This window comes from Phacochoerus africanus, chromosome 15, assembly GCF_016906955.1.
Source record: "Phacochoerus africanus isolate WHEZ1 chromosome 15, ROS_Pafr_v1, whole genome shotgun sequence".
Lineage (NCBI taxonomy): Eukaryota > Metazoa > Chordata > Mammalia > Artiodactyla > Suidae > Phacochoerus > Phacochoerus africanus.
The window spans coordinates 75,218,059-75,238,150 of record NC_062558.1 but is presented as its reverse complement, the minus strand read 5'-3'; the positions used below and the strand labels follow the sequence as shown (position 1 = coordinate 75,238,150).

Here is a 20,092-nt window from a genome sequence, read left to right as displayed (position 1 = left end):
CATTGCATTGAATCTGTAGATTGCCTTGGGTAAGTATGGTCATTTTAATAACATTAATTCTTCCAATCCATGAACACAGCATCTCTCTCTCTGAAACTCAGCCCAGGCAGAACAAATCAGTTTCATCTCATGCACCCATTCTGATAGATTGGTAGTGGCTGTCTGAGGTACTGCGTTGAGGGGAAAAGTCCAACAATTGATTAATAATGTCTGGCAAGGGCCCAGGATAAGAGGAATGTGATATGAGTGCTGGGGATTTATCAGTCCGGGGCTAAGCAGAAATGATAAGGGCCCAGCATAGAAAGAAAGGGACAGGCAGTGAGAGCAAGATTTCAGAAGTAAAAACAGCAAGACTTAGTGACTTACTGAAGAAATCAGCTTAGGGACAGGGAGCTTGACTTGCAAAGCTCTGACTTAGGCAACTGGTCCTACTAACTGAATTTTGGAAGACAGGCAGGAGACAACATCTGAGTGAGACTTGTGTTTGAGGTGCCTGAGGAATAGCTCAGGTAAGGTCCAGGAGGCATGTGGACATCGTGTTTAGCGTTCAGGAGGTGGTTTGCAAAGCTGGACCCTACATGGGGCAGCTGAAGCCATGGGAGAGGGGAGGACCTGGGAGAGGGTTGTCAAGAGCGTGGGAAGGGGCTGGAGACAGAGCCCTGAGGACTGCCAGCCGACATTCAAAGAGGAGCAGGGAGGGAGGCAAGAAGGGCCAGTCAGAGAGCTAGGAGGAGGGCCTGGGAGAAAGGATGGAGAAGTAGGAGAGGTTGGCCATGTGGGATGCTGCACAGAGGCTCTCATTCAAGGTCAAGAGTAAAGCAGCCATGATGATCCCAGGGCCCCTCCTTGTCCGAGTTCTTCTTAGGCTCTTTTGGAGAATGTTCTCGCTTTGAAGCAGCCCTGAAGGAGGGGGCCTCACTCCTGAGGAAGAGGGAACAGGCCAAATGGGCAAGGGAAGGGGTGCTTTAAAGTCCCACCAAGGCTCAGATGTGATCACACAGGTGTTTGCTTGATAATATCTAACTTGTGTGTTCAGGTTCTATTCACTCTTCTGTCTATGTATTATGTTTGTTTGTTTGTTTTGGTCTTTTGCAGCATGTGGTGGTTCCCAGGCTAGGGGTCCAATCGGAGCTACAGCTGCCGGCCTACACCGCAGCCACAGCCACAGCAGATCCGAGCAGCATCTGTGACCTACACCACAGCTCACAGCAACGCCAGATCCTTAACCCACTGAGCGAGGCCAGGGATTAAACCTGAAACCTCACAGTTCCTAGTCGGACTTGTTTCCACTGTGCTGTGATGGGAACTCCTGTATTATGTTTTCACAAAAATAAAAATATGAATTTAAAAATAGGCCCAAAGGGGACAAGCCCTAGCAGACAGATTCTCTCTAAGCTGCCCCATGTCCCCTCCCAACATCCCCTCTGTCCCATCAGCCAGGTCAGTGGTTTTCCATTTGGCCATGAAGTGTCTGTTCCAGCCCCAGATCTCTGTAGAGAACCCAGAAGAGCAAATCAGAGCTGGGGTTACACCCCCCCACCCTCAACTTCCTGGCCTCTCACACAGTTACCCACTGAGTGTGCTCTTGTCCCAGCCAAACTCAGTCCCCATTGTCACCAAAGGTCTATAAGCTCCTAGGGGTGGGAGCTGCGTAACCACAACCAGAGGGCAGAGGGCCTCAGAAATCATCTCAACCCTGAGATGCTAAACCAGGCTCTGACTCATAGGCTGACCTTCCTCCCACCCATCTCCAGGCTTCTGGGACCCTGGCATGGAACCAGTGCCTGTTCACCCTGAGCTTCTGGCCTGGGTCCTTCAGGTCCTGCACTCCAAGTGTTTGGCTCAATCCCCCCCCAACCCCCCACCCCCGGCCTCCGGGCCCTGGTCTGATGGTCCCCACCTTCCCCCTCCCCCCAGCCCACCACCCTCCTCAAGCAGAGCCAGCAGGAGGCAGGGACCCCTCTGGTGACGGATGGGCCAGGCACTGTTTTCGCTTGTCACCCGGGCATACAGAATGACAGACCTTGGGAACCAGGCATTAATACCGAAGATTTATAGTCAAATCTGTCACGGCTGAAGGCACTTCCCCCAAAGTTGGCTCGGCCTGAAGGTCGCTTTTCGGAGGTGATAAGTGCGAAAAAGATGTCCTCACCAGCCCTCCTGGGCCCTCCCCCTCCCAAGCAAGAGCTCAGGCTGCACAGAAGGAATCTGAGGGAAGGAGGTAGGAATGGAATTTCTCCAGACGGAGCCCACTGCCTCCACAATCCCTCCCTCTCTCCCCTCCAGCCCCCGCCATGATCCCCAGCCGTGTTGGCACATGGCTGGGAGGTACCAGGGAGGCCAGGAGAGGACAGAGGGGCAGAGGACACTCCTGGGAAGCTCCTGGGGACTGCACTGTGTGCCCAAGGGCCAAGCCAGGTGAAGCAGCTCTCTGATTCCCTGGAAGTGATGGCTTGGGGGTGATGAGCTAGGCCTGGCCCAGGCAAAGTGGCCCTGCTCCAAGACTGCATGGCTCAGACCAGTGTCTGATTTTGAGCCCCATCTGAGAAACAGGAGCTGATGTGAGGGGCCTGGAGTGGAAATACGTCCAGTCTCCCCACTCCAGTCTGCCTAGTGAGGGACAGACGTCCATGTCTATCCATTCGTCAAATATTTAAGTGCCACCAAGGATCGCAGAATAAAAGAGCTGAGAGGGCCCTTAGAGAATGACCAGGCCAGTGGCCCCATTTCACAGATGGGGAAACTAAGGCTCACAGAGGAGATGGAAGTATTCAAGTCTGTTCATTCACTCGACAATTACTGATACCAGGCTGGGGGCTTAGCCTGTCAGCCAGAGCTCTTGCCCCACTGCTTGCTCCAAGGAAAGCCTGGTACTGGGCATGGGGTGGGACACAGGGATGCATAAAAAAGACGCAAGGGAGCTTCACTGAGGTGCAATGGGTTAGGGAGCTGGTGTTGTCTCTGTGGTGGCCTGGATTTTTATCCCTGGCCTGAGAACTTCCATATGCTGCAGGTACACGCTGCCCCCCACAAAAAAAGATTTAAACATGTGTATCCTCAAATCACACTGAGAAAGTTAAGAGCAATGACAACAGCTAATGATTTCTTTCACAGTGACCCTAGGAGTAATGCTATTTTCCCCCTGTTACTGAAGAGGAAACTGAGGCAAAGGTCAAAATGGCTGCTAGTTGTCAGAACTTGGGGCCCAGCTTCTGATCACCATGCTCTACTGCCTCCCAGAAAAAGGTTGTCTGGCAAATACCATCCTAGACAACCCTTGACTTGCTGCCAATATTTGGCCAAGGAGGGCAAGGCTTTCCACGAGGGGAAAGGGCTCTGTGGTCTAAGGTAGTCTCTGAAGGCTTCCTGGAGGAGGTGGCAGAGGTACTAGAATGGAACCAGAGCCTTCCTAATAGGAAGCCTCTCAGATGAGGGGGCTGGCGGGCACACACCCTGACCTAGCCCTGAAGGACTTGCCTACTGGCCCCACCTGGGGACTCTCTGGAGATGGGGACCATTGGGCCCTCATCAGCAGAACAAGCTGGCTGGGTCGGCCTGGCAGTGCGGGCTGTGCTGGCAGCTGGTGCCCCAGCACTGAAGCGAGGGGGTGGGGAGGCAGCGGGTACCAAACTCCTGAACTCTGGAGCCTGGCATATGAGCGGCACCATTCCTGGGTTATAGATGAGCTAAATTAGCTGTGACGCTCATTAGCGGCAACTCCTAATTAGTGAAAATTAATATTGGCTTTGATAAAGACATTGGCGCCAGCTCTCCTAGGCAGAGGCATTATCGACCTTGTCAGCAGGGCTAACGAGTGGGTGAATGGAGGCGGCAGGGCATTTGGGAGTGGGCAATAGGTCCCCCACGAGGGAGCCCAGGCCCTCTGGGGCACTATCCCCCCCTGCAGCTCTTGGTCCTGGGGGCAGGGCTCACCTGAGCCTCCAGCAGTCCTTCTGAGGCAGGGGGCGTTGCGGGGGGGTGGGAAGGGGAGAGGCTTGTGGGGTGGGCAGGGTTCTAGCCCCACCCTAGAGATGCTGTGGGATGCCCCGGCAGCCCAGTCCTAGTGATGGCTAGCAGGAAAGCTGATGAGACTTCACCTGTAATAACTACCTTCAATATTGCTGGGCTATTACGTGCTCCAGGCAGTGTATTAAATACACATGGATTTTTTTTTTTTTTAAGGGCCACCCCCGTGGCATATGAAGGTTCCCAGGCTAGGGGTCCAATCTGAGCTATAGCTGCCAGCCTACACCACAGCCACAGCAACGCCAGATCTGAGCCATGTCTGCGACCTGCACCACAGCTCACAGCAACGCTGGATCCTTAACCCACTAAGCAAGGTGAGGGATCGAACTTGCACCCTCATGGATGCCAGTCAGATTCGTTTCTGCTGAGCCATGACGGGAACTCCTTCACATGGATTTAATGCTCACAAAGTCCCTGGAAGTAAATACTTTCATTATCTCCATTTCACAGAAGAGGAAAACTGAGGCTCAGGGAAGGTAACTTGCCCTGGGACATACGGGTAGCAGGATTTGGACCCAGGCAGTCTGACTCCAGAGCCACACTCAGGAGCTCTGTATTACCCTACCCTTCCCCTCGACCCCACCCCAAATGACTGGACCTGGAGGCCAGCACAAGCAACTGAGCCTTTACCACTCTATTTGGCACATAGCAGGAGATCAATACTGACTTATAAACGAACAAATGAATAAACAGCAGCGGTTAGTTCTTCCAGAGTGTTTACACTTATTTACATTTTCCATCTTCTTCCTCAATCTCTTCAGTACTATGGAGAACCTGAATTTTTTTTTTTTTTTTTGTCTTTTTGCCATTTCTTGGGCCGCTCCCGCAGCACATGGAGGTTCTCAGGCTAGGAGTCCGATCAGAACTGTAGCCGCTGGCCTACGCCAGAGCCACAGCAATGTCAGATCTGAGCCGCGTCTGTGACCTACACCACAGCTCACGGCAACGCCAGATCCTTAACCCATTGAGTGAGGCCAGGGATCAAACCTGCAACCTCATGGTTCCCAGTCAGATTCGTTAACCACTGAGTCACGACGGGAACTCCAAGAGAACCTGAATTTCAACTTAGAGCCGTGTCTCCTGAAACTGCCCAGGACAGAATCCACTCTATACCCAGAACACTGCCTCTCTGGCCGGGGGCACCCAGAAGCACCTCTTCTTCTCAAGCACTGACTAGAAGCCTGGAGGCCTCGGCTCACCCAGGCCCTGAATACCCCGTTGCCAAGTGACCAGCTCTGGGCCTTGTCCCTCAGGTGCCTTGGGAGGTGACGAGGAGGATGTGGCTTCCTTTCACCCTGGTCTCTGTTCCCCAGCTGGGGACCCTGAGTCCCGCCTGGGGTAATGAGGGGAAGTAACAGATACATCTATTTTTAATCCAAATAAAGGGAAAATGTTTGCCACCACGGAGTTTATAAAAATAACAATGCATTATTCGGGCATTAATAACAATAAAGATGTCAAACTGTCAGATAAGAAGTTAATCTCATTTGAGCACAATTAAGGATGCTATTATCCCACCACCTGGGGCCACTTCGGCTTTTACCACTCAGCAGGCATCATCGATAAAGGAGCCAGGCCAAGAGCACGGGAGGCCGTGGAGCTGCCGGCCCGCTCAACCCACCCCTCGGCTACTCCCTCGGTGAACGCCAACACAAGGACGCAGTCCCTGCTTAGCCATGGAGCACCTGGCAGGCTCTCAGGGTCAAAGGCTGAGGGCAGGGCAAGACGGGGCCTGGGCCTCCATGCCTCCCATTCACTGTGCCTTCCTTGGATCAATGATCTCGAGGCTGGTCATGGGTACCAGCAGAAGGGCCCCTGTCCTCAAGTCTCTGACAGTCTGAGAGCGTCCAACCAAGAAGCAGCGGAGAGGGACTAGTGTGCAGCAGAGGTCACACAGGTGGCAGACAGAGGACCTAAGAGGCCAAGCAGGGGATGGTGACCCAGACATCAGCAGTAGCAGGAAGCCCCCACTGCCAGCTCTGCATGGCAGGGACAAAGGAGAAAGGGGTGTTTCCAAAGCCGAGGGGCCTGGTCACCTGGTGGGAGCTGGAGCCACCACCCAGAGAGTGGACATCCTTCCTGCTGCTGTCCAGTCTCCTGCCAGGGCCGTTGTTGTCATGGCTCAGTGGAAACGAATCTGACTAGCACCCATGAGGATGCAGGTTTGATCCCTGGCCTTACTCAGTGGGTTAAGGATCTGGTGTTGCCATGAGCTGCGGTGTAGGTTGCAGATGCAGCTTGGATCCTGTGTTGCTGTAGCTGTGGTGTAGGCTGGCAGCTATAGCTCCAATTGGACCCCTAGCCTGGGAACCTCCACATGCCGTGGGTGTGGCCCTAAAAAGACAAAAACAAAAACAAACAAACAAAAACCCTCCTAGCTGCATATATTTAAAACTTCTGTTCTTCAAAAGACACTGCTCAAGAAAATGAACAGACAAGCCACAGACTGGCTGAAAGCCTTGGCAAATCATCCATCTCATAAAGGACTCATACTGGAATATAATAAAGAACTCTCAAAATTCAATCATAAGAAAACAACTTGTTTTTCAACATGGTCAAATGATTTGGCTAGCCACTTCACCAGAGCAGATATACGGACGGCCATTCAGCACATGAAAAGACACACACCATCATTTGGCATTAGGGAAATAGCAATTTAATGTGGGGCAGGAGGGATCGATTAGGGAGTTAGGACAGACGTGTACGCCCTACTACATATAAAACAGGTAGGTAACGAGGACCTACCGAATAACACAGGGTAATCGCCTCAATACTGTGTAATAACCTATATGGAAATAGAATCCAAAAAGAAACAGATATATATATGTGTATAACTGATTAACTCTGCCGTATGCTTGAAACTGACACAACTTTCTAAATCAACTATACTCCAGTAAATTTTAAAAAACAAACAAACAAACAAACAAAAACAAAGCCTTTAATGAGATTGAACACACACCTACTAGAATGATGAAATGAAAAATGCCTCCCATCCTAGGGTCACCAGAGTCTGGTGGGGCGGGGAGAATGGAGTTATTGTTTAATGGGTGCAGAGTTTCTGTGTGGGACAATGAAAATGTTCTGAAAAGAGTGATGATAGTGGTACAACCCTGGGAATATACTTAATGCCACTGAATTGTATTCTTAAAAAGGGCTGCAATGGTAAATTTTATGTTACGTAGATATGTGTGTTTATATATATGCCATGCCCACAGCATGTGGAAATTCCCAGGCTAGGGATCAAATCCATGCCACACAAGCAACCCAAGCCTCTGAAGTGATAACACTGGATTCTTAGCCTGCTAAGCCACCAGGGAACTCCATTATGTTATGTATATTTTACCATGATCCAAAAAAAAAAAAAAAGAAAAGAAAAAGGGAATTCACATCGTGGTGCAGTGGAAACGAATCAGCTAGTATCCAGGAGGATCTGGGTTCAGTCCTTGGCCTCGCTCAGTGGGTCGGGGATCTGGCGTTGCCATTGAGCTGTGGTGTAGATCGCAGACACGGCTCAGATCCCATGTTGGTGTGACTGTGGTGTAGGCTGGCAGCTGTAGCTCCAATTGGACCCCTAGCCTTGGAACCTCCACATGCTGTGGGTGCAGGCCTAAAAAGAAAAAGAAAAATAGGGTTTGGCAGTTTCTTAAGTTAAACATACACCTGTGACTCAGCAGCCCCACTGCTAGATATTTCCCCAAGAGAGATAAAAGCATATGTCCATACAAAGCACCTGAATTTCATGGCAGTCCTATTTGGAATAGCCAACCACTGGAAACAACTCAAATGTCCATCAACAGGTGAATGAATAAGCAAATTGTGGTCAGTCTTTGGAGTACAACTCAACAATAAAAAGGGATGAACTGCCTCGGAAGCAACAATACGAATGGATCTAATTACACTGAGATAAGCAGACAGACAAAAAGAATACATACAGTATTACTCCACTTACATAAAATCCTGGGAAAAGCCAACTAATCTACAGAGATAGAAAGAACATTAGTGGTTATCTGGGGACGTGGGAGAGGTAGAAGGAAGGATTACATAGGAGCAGAAGAAAACTTTGGGGGGATGATGGATAAATTCAGTATCCTGACAGTGGTGATGGTTTCAAGGGTATATACATATCTTAAAACATATCAATTATACACTTTATTTTTTGTCTTTTTGCCTTTTCTAGGGCCGCTCCCGCAGCATATGGATGTTCCCAGGCTAGGGGTCCGATCGGAGCTGTAGCCACCGGCCTACACCACAGCCACAGCCATGCGGGATCCAAGCTGCGTCTGTGACCTATACCACAGCTCATGGCAGCACCAGATCCTTAACCCACTGAGTAAGGCCAGGGATTGAACCCGCATCCTCATGGTTCCTAGTTGGATTTTTAACCACTGAGCCACAATGGGAATACCCCAATTATACACTTTGAATGGTGTCGTTTTTCACAGTCAATTATACCCCAATAATGCTGGAGAAGTTGTTTTTTAAAAGAAGCGTGAATGGAAAAGAAAGACAAGGAGTTCCTGTCGTGGCACAACAGAAATGAATCCGACTAATAACGATGAGGTTGTGGGTTTGATCCCTGGCCTTGCTCAGTGGGTTAAGGATCCAGCGTTACCATGAGCTCTGGTGTAGGTTGCAGACGTGGCTCGGATCCTGCGTTGCTGTGGCTCTGCTGTAGGCCAGCAGCTGTAGCTCTTATTCAACTTCCAGCCCGGGAACCTCCGTACACCATGGGTACAGCCCTAAAAAGCAAAAAGCCAAAAAAAAAAGAAAAAGAAAGAAAAGAAAGACACGTTGGTGGGAGAAGCCTGATGGCCCAGAAGAGTGGTGTTTTAGGATGGAAAGGACAAGAGCCCTGCACAGGGGCTCCTGGGTGACAAGGGGAAGCTGAGCCTTCCTCAGACCCACAGAGAAAAAGCCGAGGAGAATGACAAGCCCTGACAGCCAGGATGGGGGGAGACAGCGTCCCAAAGGCAGAGGGGGATGCAGATGAAGGCCGCGTGGGGAGGAGTTCTGAGAGAGGTGAGATTCGGGGGGTGTGAATGAGTTATCACCCCAGCCCCCTCTCGCCAGCTCCTGGGGTACAAATGTGGTACAAGCTGACTGTATGGGGGGCTTGTTTGCCATAGAACCAGTGTTCCAGGTAGGAGGGGCCCACATCACCATAAACAGGGAGGGTGAGGGGCACATGGAGGGTTCCCAGAAGCCAGCGGTGACAGAAACCACTTGCAGCTGCAGATCAGACTTTGCAGAGCAGGACACGGCAGGGACAACGTGGGCAGGAGGCAGAGCTGGAAAGTTCAGGGTAAGTGCAGTCCAGCCAAGGACACAAAGATGCCCCCTGGAGTTGTGCAACACAACAGCCTACAGAAAGTGTGGGAGATGCAACACAGACATTTTCAGGGGAACCAAGGATCCACCTGGGATGGAAGGATAGTGAAGCCAAACACAGATGATGGGGTCCGGTAGACGAAGGAACCTGGGATGGGTATGTGGGCAGCGGGATCCCCTGAAGGTTTCTGAATGGAGGAGTGACCCCATGACAGCAATGCTTCAAAGATCCTGTGCTGATCACGCTGAAGACTGGCTATAGCTCACCATTATCTAGGCTCAAGTCCAGGTCATGAGGAGTCAGACTCAGGGCCCCACGCCAGGATCGTGTCTTTTCATACCATCTTTTCTGCCATGCCTCCCTTCCTCAAGCCAGACCATCTGACCTGCTCTCCCCTGGTTGTACAAAACCACTGTCTGACTCTGCTTATAGCCTCTGCCCACTTAAGTGTGGTCATTTCTTCCCAACCTAAAGATCTATCCACTGTGACATTCGTTTATGCATTCATGCAATAGCTATTGGAGGCTTACTGTGTGCCAGGCCCTCAGCTAGTCACCAGAGGCACATTATTGAAAAGTCCCCACTCTCATGAAGCTGGATGTGGGGATAGGGAGAGAGACAGGCAATAAACATATAAACAATGATGACTTTCAGATGTGAAGTGTTAAGAAGTAAACCAAGCAGGATAATTGGAGAATGAGGAGCAGTAGAAAGGGGTGGGCTACCTTAGAGAGGGTGGTCAGGAAAGGCTCCCCAGAGAAAAGAGCCATGAGGAGGTCCCAGTCTTGCAAACTCTCTACAAAGACTCAGGGAAGAGTGTCTCAAGCAGAAGGCACAGCAAGTGCAAAGGCCCTGGGGTAGGAATATGCTCGGCAAGTCATGTGGCTGGAGTGGAAGGAGTCTGGAGGAGGGTGACAGGAGAGAAAGTCGGAAGAAGGCAGAGCTAGGCCATGGCCCTCTGCAGGCCAAGGAAGTGGGCTGCATTTAGCCCAACCAGAAGGAAGGCCCAGGGAGGGTGGTCAGCAGAGAAGGGTCATGCTGATCTATGTTTTAAAACGATCGCTCCAGGAGTTCTCGCCATGGAGCAGTGGGTGAAGAATCCGGCTGCAGTAGCTTGGGTTGCTGCAGAGGTACGGGTTCAATCCCTGCCTGGGACAGTGGGTTAAAGAATCCGGCATTTCGGCAACCGTGGTTCAGTTTCAATCGCTAGCCCGGGATCTTCCATATGCCACGGGTGTGGCCACTAGAAAAATAAATGAATAAAATAAAATGATCACTCTAGCTGCAGGGTGGACTGTGTGGTCTTGGCGGGAGAGAGGGCAGCAAGGTTGACCTTATACCTCCCTCCTGGAGAAAGCTATGCTAAATACCTCTCATTCACTCATTAAGATGACACGCAGTGAGTGCTTACCGTCTGCTAGCTCCTACCTCCTGCCCAGGCGACCCTGGGCTGGGACATGTATCACAGCACTTCAGTCTCTTGGCTTGTAGAGTGGAAGCTATGAGGATGAACGGGTTAGCAGACATAACGTCTTAGAGGTGCGCCCTCCCAAAGCAGGTGCTCAAGGACTGTTCCTTGTCAGGATCATCGTTATTATTCTACCAGCGATGAGCCCGCTCTCTGGATGTCTTCGTCGCAGCTACCATTTACTTTGGGCCCCATCACGGTCTCTCCTGGCAGACCCTTCTTGGTCACTGAGCTCTGGGACTATTGAAATCTTTGTATGTATGTGGTTGGCCGTGGCTCCCAACTGATTGAAAATTCCTTTTAATATTAACCATAAACTTACAACTCTCTCAGTGCCAAGGATAGAGCTCAGCTCATGACATTTGTTGGATGAAAGATACAGGAGGGAGGAGGAGGGAGAAGAGGAGGGAGGAAACAGAAGGAGGGAGAAGAAGGAGGGAAAAGAGGATGGAGGAGGAGGGAGGAGGGAGGAGAGGGAAGAGGGAAGAGGGAGGAGGGAGGAGAGGGAAGAGGGAGGAGAGGAGGGAAGAGGAGGAGGGAGAAGAGGACATTGTTCTTAGAACAGAGCCCCTGTCTGGACCACAACGGTCTCCCTTTCCCCTGGTGCCACCAAAAGGAATGCCTAGAGGTTCCAGGGGCCAGGGAGGCAAGGCCCAGGGGAGGGCAAGGACATCTGGGAGAGGAAAAATGAGCAGCAGCAGAGGAGAGGGAGAGAGGGAGAGGGAGACACAAAAAAGGTAAAGAAAAAGGGACATGTGTTAGGAGAACTTAAGAACTGGGTCCGTCTCTGAGCTGGGAGTTGGGGGAACCGGGATGACAGACTCACGGTCCTTCCACCCAGGGGAGCCCCTTCTGGGGAGGCAGAAGGATGGATGCAAAGCTAATGGCTGAACCCACGGTGCTTAGTGTGAAACATGTGACGTGGAAACAAGTCCAGAGGCCCCAAGGAGGAGTGGCCACTGCTGCCTGATAGTCAGGTGTCAGCCCAGATGGAGCTTGTCTGCAAGGGGGCAGATAGTGAAAGGTCCCTGGGCCCTGCCACAGCCCCCAAGCAGCCGCTGCTTCTGAGCCTTTGCCTTTCCTCTTCCTTTCTGCCTGGCGAGGCTCTGGCCAGCGTCCTCCAAGACCTGCATCAATCTTACTTCCTGCGAGAGCCCCGACCCAACAGTGCTGGTCCAGTGCCTGTGCTGCACACGGAGCCACTGACACACATTCACTCCTCGAATCCTTAGGAAAAACCAGCGAGGACCCTGATCCCAGCACACATTCACAGAGACGGCCTGCAGAGATTTGGGGTCTGTCTGACTGCAGTGCCAGGGACCCTCCTGAGGATGAGCCCTCTCCTGTGCCCTCCCCAAACCTCTCGGTTTGCCCCTCCTTACTACCCATGTCCAGCCTGCGAGGCATCTGACCCTCCCACTGCAGCAGAAGCCCTGGCAGGCCAGGGGCCTTCGGACCCGTTGAGCAGCACAAGAAACACTGTGGGGTGGGGCACCAAAGGGGCTCACTCAGCCATTCTGCCTTGTGCCAGCCCCTCCTCACCCCTCCCCCTACCATCCCTCACAAAGGAAAAAGAGCCGATGTCCTTTAAGTAGTAACAACCTCAGAGCCCATGCTGCCCCGCAAGGGCTCCCAGGCTGCTCTTGTGCTCTTCACCAGATTCTGATTTCATAAAAAATAGCAGCCTCCGAGGTGGCCTGCGACCCCGTGGGGGTCTGTGTGTGTATGTGTGTGTGTGCATGTGTATGTGTGCATACAGCCCCCTCCTCTGTCTCGTCAGTGGGCTCAGATGCTTCATGTAGGCTGCTACAAAGAGGCAGCAAAATACGAAATTACCGTGAAGTCATCCACTCCTACACACACACACACACCGCACAAGGAGACAGAGGTGAGATCACAAGCAGGGCACCATCCCACAAACAGGCAGCAGTACACACACAAACACACAGATAGGGACACACACACACAAGCACACACAGGTGGTCACAGATACACACACACACACACACAGAGACAGTACCACGCACTCACATATTGGAACTGGGACACACACAGGGTGGGGCACTGCTCCTGCAGGCAGTGGCCCTGGAGAGGGAGGGAAGTTCAGTCCCCCTGCAGTGACTGTCTTGGGGGTGCAGTCGCACGAGCGGAGCCGACCTGCAAAGGCCGGGATGCCAGCAGGCTCTTCTGAGACGTTACCTCCTGAGCATCCTGGTCCTCCCACCCTCGGGGAGAAAATTACGACTTTCTAGGGGAGGAGTGTTTCTTTTTTTTTTCCTGTGTTTTTTCCTCTCCCCTTGTTCGGTGCACGGCATTAATTTATGACTATTTTCCCAACTCCACTGAAGTAAGAGGGTAATGGCTTTCAGCCGTTTGCTTTCCCTCACCTGTCATTCACCGCCAGCTACCTGACAGGACTGCAGACAATGTTCCAATCACAGGGCCTGGCTTTATTTTTTTCCCCCCAGGGAAGCAAAGAATTCATAGTGGCCATGGGGAGCATTATTTCATTCCTGGACGGAACAACGTCAGGTAAACAGCTGTAAAAATTCATAACCGGCAGGGTTGCCTCTGGCCCCAGGGGCCCCGGCTCAGCTGGCCTGGCTGGGGTTGGGGAGCTGGGGGGCACTCGATGGCTCAGAGCCCTGGATTTCTACTATTTCATCGACTCCAGGCTCTCAACCTCCTATAGGACATGCCACCTCTTTGTACCTGAAGTGTATTAGCTGCTACCTTTGCCCTCAGGGCCAGGGGGATGATGGGCAGACATGGAGAACAGTGATCAAGAGCCCAGGTGCCCCCTTGAGGTGGGGGGGGCATCTGTCCCCTGTGGAGTGGCTATGGTCAGGGGGCTGAGTCTCAGTGGCTCATTTAAAGGACAGAGGTATTGTGTCCCAGGGCTGTCTAGTCAAAGGTGCAGGGACAGTGGAAAAATCATCTGTGCTCTCCCAGACTGCAACCACCCCATGTATGCGGCTACTAAACGCTTGAAATAGGGCCAAGGTGAATGAGAAGCTGAGTTGCATATTTTTAGTTCATTATAAGGAGTGTATGTTTAAATAGCCACATGTGGCACCGGGCTGCTGCATTTGGGACAACACAGCATTATGCCTTTCCAGGTGCTGCCAGTATCTCATCCTGGCAAGAATGGAGACATGAGCACCGTGCCCTCCTCCTAGGGAGGATTGAGTGAGTGTTGTGAAGACTGAGTGAGATGGTACCTATCAAGTCTTGGCACTTGGTTGGCCCTCTGTAAATGGCAGCTCTTACTAACTCCAGGGGACATGGTCAGCAGGACAGGACGGAAGGGGATTGGAACACGGGGGTGTCGTGTTCTAATAGCACTTTAAGTAATTTCGCTTCCTGTCACTAGTTTTCCGCTTAGCTAGTAAGGAGATCTAGCTGCCACCAGTGAGGGGCATATGGGACACATGACCGGGGTCAGCAATCAATGGTCCACGAGGTCCTGCACTACTATCCCCCTCTGCTCCCTCCATCCCTGACCCCTAGTGCTCTCTTAGCATCACCCAGAAACGCAAAGGTGAGCCATTCGCCCAGGCTCTGGCAGAGTGGGGCTGGGCAGAATTGCTTCTGGGAGAGGCACGTCCTCATCACAGATTTTTGAAGATTTTTGAAGATTCTCTTTTCTGGAGCCAGAGCATCCAGGAGATGCAGCAGGACCCACTGAGGGAATGACCATTTGACTATCTTATAAAACCCTGCAGCCCTGCAGGCAGGGACTCAAGAACAGGCTGTCCCACATTTCAGCTTTGACTCCACCGTTTACTAGCTTTGCAAGCACAGCCATGTTAATTGTTCTCTCTGAGCTTCAGTTTCCCCATCTGCCACACAGAGACCTAAATACCTAATATCATAAAGACCTGATGTCGTAATGTGTACAACGTGCCTGGCACCTCGTAGGTACTCAATAAATACATGTTATTTCTACTGTCATTACTATTATTCGGAGGTGGTAGAACACATGGTTAAGTGGCCGTTTGCTGGGACAGGATCACCCAGTTCAAATCCAGGCTCCACCCCCACTCATCAGCTGTACGGTCTTGGGCAAGTCGCTGCAAGTGTTTGCCTCTGTTTCCCCATCTATAAAATGGAAATGATAATAATAGTACCTTCCTAAGTTTAGAGAAGAGTTAACACCTATCCTCCTGAAACTATTACCCAAAAATGCAGAGGAAGGAACACTCTCAAATTCATTCTATGAGGCCACCATTACCCTGATACCAAAACCAGACAAAGATACCACAAAAAAAGAAAATTACAGGCCAATATCACTGATGAACATAGATGCAAAAATCCTCAAAAAAATACTAGCAAACCAAATTCAGAAATACATTAAAAGGATCATATACCATGATCAAGTGGGATTTACCCCAGGGATGCAAGGATTTTTCAGTATCCACAAATCAATCAGTGTGATATGCCACACTAACAAACTGAAGAATAAAAACCATATGATCCTCTCTATAGATGTAGAAAAAGCTTTTGACAAAGTACATTTCTGATAAAAACCCATTTCTGATTTAAAAAAAAAACCTTCAGAAAGTGGGCATAGAGGGAACTGACTTCAACATAATAGAGGCCATATATGACAAACCCACACCTAACATCATTCTCAATGGTGAAAAGCTGAATGAATCCCTGCTAAGATCAGGAACAAGGCAAGGATGTCTGCTCTTGCTACTACTATTCGACATAGTTTTGGAAGTCCTAGCCATGGCAACCAGAGAAGAAAAAGAAATAAAAGGAATCCAAATTAGAAAGGAAGAAGTAAAACAATCAGTTTGCAGATGACATGATACTATACCTAGAAAATCCTAAAGACGCTATAAGAAAACTGTTAGAGTTCATCAATGAATTTGGTAAAACTGCAGGATACAAAATTAACACAAAAAATATGACTGCATTTCTATATACTAACAATGAAAGATCAGAAAGAGAGATTAGGGAAACAATCCCATTTACCATCACCTCGACAAAAAAAAAAAAAAAAAAAAAACCCTAGGAATAACCTACCTAAAGAAAAAAAAGGGGGCATGTACACTGAAGACTATAACACACTGATGAAAGAAATCAAAGATGACACAAACATATGGAAAAATGTACCATGCTCTTGGATTGGAAGAATCAATATTTTCAAAATGACTATGCTACCCAAAGCAATCTACAGATTCAATGCAATCCCCATCAAATTACCAAGGACATTTTTCACAGAACTAGAACAAAATATTTTAAAGTTTGCTTGGAAGCACAAAAGACCCAGAATAACCAAAGAAAATCCTGAGAAAGAAAAATTGAGCTGAAGGAATTGGGCTCCCTGGCTTCAGACTATACTACAAAGATACAGTCATCAAAACCATATGGTACTGGCACAAAAGCAGAGATACAGATCAGTGGAAGAGGATAGAAAGCCCAGAATTAAATCCATGCACCTAAGGTCAACTAATCTGTGACAAAGAAGGCAAGAAAATACAATGGAGAAAAGACAGTCTCTTTAATAAGTGGTGCTGGGAAAACTGCACAGCCACATGTAAAAGAATGAAATTAGAACACTCCCTAACACAAAGATAAACTCGAAATGGATTAAAGACCAAAATATAAGACTGGATACTATAAAACTCTTAGAGTAAAACATAGACCAAATATTCTCTGACATAAACCACAGCAATATCTTTCAGATCCACCTCCTAGAGTAATGACAATAAAAACAAAAATAAATAAATGGGATCTAATTAAACTTAAAAGTTTTTGCACAGCAAAGGAAACCCTAAACAAAATGAAAAGACAACCCACAGAATGGGAGAAAATACTCACAAATGGAGCGACTGACAAGCGATCAGTCTCCAAAATTTATAAACACCTCCTGAAGCTCAAGACTCATTCTCAGCACTGTATACAACAGCCAAGACATGGAAGCAACCTAAATGTCCCTCGACAGAGGAGTGGATAAAGAAGATGTGGTACATAAACACAGTGGAATATTACTCAGCCATAAAAAGGAATGAAATCATGGCATTTGCAGCAACATGGAAGAACCTAGAAATTATCATACTCAGTGAAGTTAGTCAGACAATGAGACACAAACATCATATGCTATCACTTGTACATAGAATCTTTAAAAAAAAGGATACAATAAACTTATTTGCAGAACAGAAACTGACTCACAGACTTTGAAAAACTTATGGTTACCAAAGGAGACAGGCTGGGGGCGTAGGAAGGGATGGGCTGGGTGTTTGGGATGGAAGTGTTCTAAAATTAGGTTGTGATGACGGTGTACATCTATAAACACAATAAAATTCACTTAATTAAAAAAATAACAGCACCTTCCTCCCAGGGAAGTAACCTCACAGGGTTACTGTAAGGACTTAAAAGAGCTTACAGCAGTTACTGACACAGAGTAAATACTACATGTGTTGGTGACATTTAAATATTCTAATGAGGCCTCCAAAGATGAGGTAGTGGGTGGGTTATGTCTACACTTTGCTCATAAGGAAGCGGCCAGTGTAAGAAACCCGGCAGGCCTGGGGTCTAATCGACTGACGGCAGGACCTGGCCAAAGCAAAGGACCAGAGAATGAGGAACTCAGCAGAAAAACTTCAACAGAACAGAGCAGTTCAAACACGAAGATGCCTTGACCTCAAGGGGTCTGGTTCTCTGACATTCACTGATGCTTTGTCACAAGAGTCACTGTCCTGATTTGTGGACGAGAAAGCTCTGGCAGGAGAGCTGGCTGGTGAGAGAATGCTAACCTCCTCCACCTTCCATCCCGCCGTCCCTGCCACTCACCCACCTTTCCCAGAGCCCAGAGGGGAGGCTGGGGGCTGGGGGAGGGAAGGGGGAGGGAGGGTAACCCTCTCCTCAGCCCTCATTATTTTTCTAATGGCATTGAAAATAACTGGGAAGGAAAAGGCGATACTTCTTGCCAACCGGGTGAGCGTAGGCTGGGAATAACAAGCCTTGATGGTGTACCAGGCTCGGTGCTGGGCATATGTCACGTGTCCTGTGTCACAGCCCATATGTCATCTCACCAAATGAGGGCACCAGGCTGGAACAGGGACAGGCACCCGGACTCCCAGGCAGCCTGTCTTCTCACTGTGGCCCCTGGTCTAATTTCAGAATGCAGCCTCGTTATTGCCACTTCTCAAACAGACTCAGATACATTTATATTTTTGGAGCTAAACGGCAGTGCCACTTTTCTCATTGACATGTTTCTAGTCAATAAAGTAGGTAATCTAAGTCGTAAAAATATTCCTTCTCCTCCCCCACCTTCACCCATGGCACTCAGTGAAGCTATTTTTATTTTGGATGGAGGGAAATGCAGCTGGTAAACATGTTAATTTTCCTAAGTTGGCCTTTAGGCAAAAGAAGAAGTATTCACCCTTGGATGTAAGGCTGAGTTTGGAGGTCCCATCCAGAAGGGCTGGTGCCACAGGGCCACATGCCTCCTGTGTCTTCTGGCTTCTTGCGTCCAGAGAGTGAGAGCAGGGACTGAGCCAGGTCAAGAGGGTCTCAGACCGTCAACATCTGAACAGCCTTCTGCTATTTATTTATTTATTTATTTTTGTCTTTTTAGGACCGAACCTGCATCATACGAAGGTTCCCAGGCTAGGGGTCGAATCTGAGCTGCAGCCACTGGCCTACACCACAGCCACAGAAACGCAAGATCTGAGCTGCATCTGAGATCTACACCACAGTTCACAGCAATGCCGGATCCTTAACCCACTGAGCAAGGCCAGGGATCAAACCTGCGTCCTCATGGGTACTAGTCAGATTGGTTTCTGCTGAGCCACGATGGGAACTCTGCCTTCAGCATTTTGAAAGCACCTGAGGATAATGTGAGAAAAAGAATGTATATATGCATATGTGTGACTGGGTCACTTTGCTGTATAGTAGAAAATTGATAGAACTCTGTAAACCAACAATAATGGAAAAAACAAAAATCATTTAAAAAAAAGAAAGAAAGCACCTGTGCAGGTCAATCCCCAGGTGAGGCAGGCAGGACCATCCCTGCCACTACGCAGCCAGTGGGGGCCAGACCCTGTGCTCACACATTCTTCATTTCTCTCAGCAATCACGACAGCTCCACCAAGAGCATGGGACCAGCCCATTTTATAGCTGAGACAACTGAGGTTCCCGGGGAGCCTGCCCAAGCCTCAGCATGTGTGTGGGCCAGAGCCACGCCTCAGAGCTCCCTCCTCTACAGCTCACGGCCTTTCATGCCATGTTGGAGGTACCCAGTCAGGGGCTGGTGATGGATGGCTAGACTTAACGGTGAGGGTGGCAGGTTCACTGGTTCCAGAAGCCACCCTCCTTCCCCGCACAGGCCCCGAAACACATCCTTCCCCCAACCAGATCTACACCTCCTTGGGCGGGACTCCTTCCCAGGCAGGTGGCAGTGGTGGGGGTGGGGGCACCTGAGGAAGAAGCAGTTTCCTTCTCCTTAATTGACTGTAAATTGCTCCAGAGCTTTTAATGAAGGCCGTCAGGAGTAATTATGTCCACTGCTGCGCGGCCACTCTGTGTAAACACAAAAGGCGGGGGCTGAGGGTATCTCAGCATCTCAGGCATCTGACTCCCCTGTGCCTCCCCTCCCACACAGACCCCTCCTAATTCACACATCTGTTATCCGATGATGAGCCACAGCTGAGGTGTAGGGAACACTGGCGATGTTCCAGGCAGGGGACCTGCAAGGCGGGTCAGGCAGGCAAGAGGAGGGTCCCAGAGAGCCCGGCCCGATGCTCAATGGGCTGTGGACCTGAGCAGGACTGGATGACAGAGCACTCAGGCCAGACACCAGGGTCAATTCCGGAGGCTGGGAAGTAGCCTGGCAGGAGGAGCAGTCTCCAAGTGTGGCCCTTGGATCGCCAGCTGCATCCTCTGAGAACTTTAGAAAATTCAAATTGTCGGGCCCCATGCCAGACCTAGCTCTATGGAGTCAGAAACTCAGGGGGTGTGGCCAGCAATCCAGCTGTAACAAGCCCCGGGGCCGGGGTCAGAATGGCAGGAGGGAGGGAAAGAACTCAATGGGAGGAGCCCGTGATCCTCCCTTTACAACGTGGGGAAACTGAGGTCTGAAAAGCCATGGTTTACCCAGGGGCACAGAGTGGAGATGGAGCCAGGCTCTGCAGCCACAAGCCCTGGCCAGGGCCGATGGGCAGGTTCCAACCTTGGCACTATCATTTAATGAGCCCCTTCACTTTGGACAAGTCACTCACGTTTCCTCATCCATAAAGTGGGGCAGAAGTGGCCCT

The 20,092-nt window shown here is 49.9% G+C and overlaps 1 protein-coding gene across 6 annotated transcripts in view; it reads right to left on the bottom strand.

Annotated features, from left to right (window-relative positions):
- The window catches only part of CDH23 (cadherin related 23), a 438,655-nt gene that overhangs the window by 355,736 nt on the left and 62,827 nt on the right, over nt 1–20,092 (bottom strand). The window lies entirely within an intron of this gene.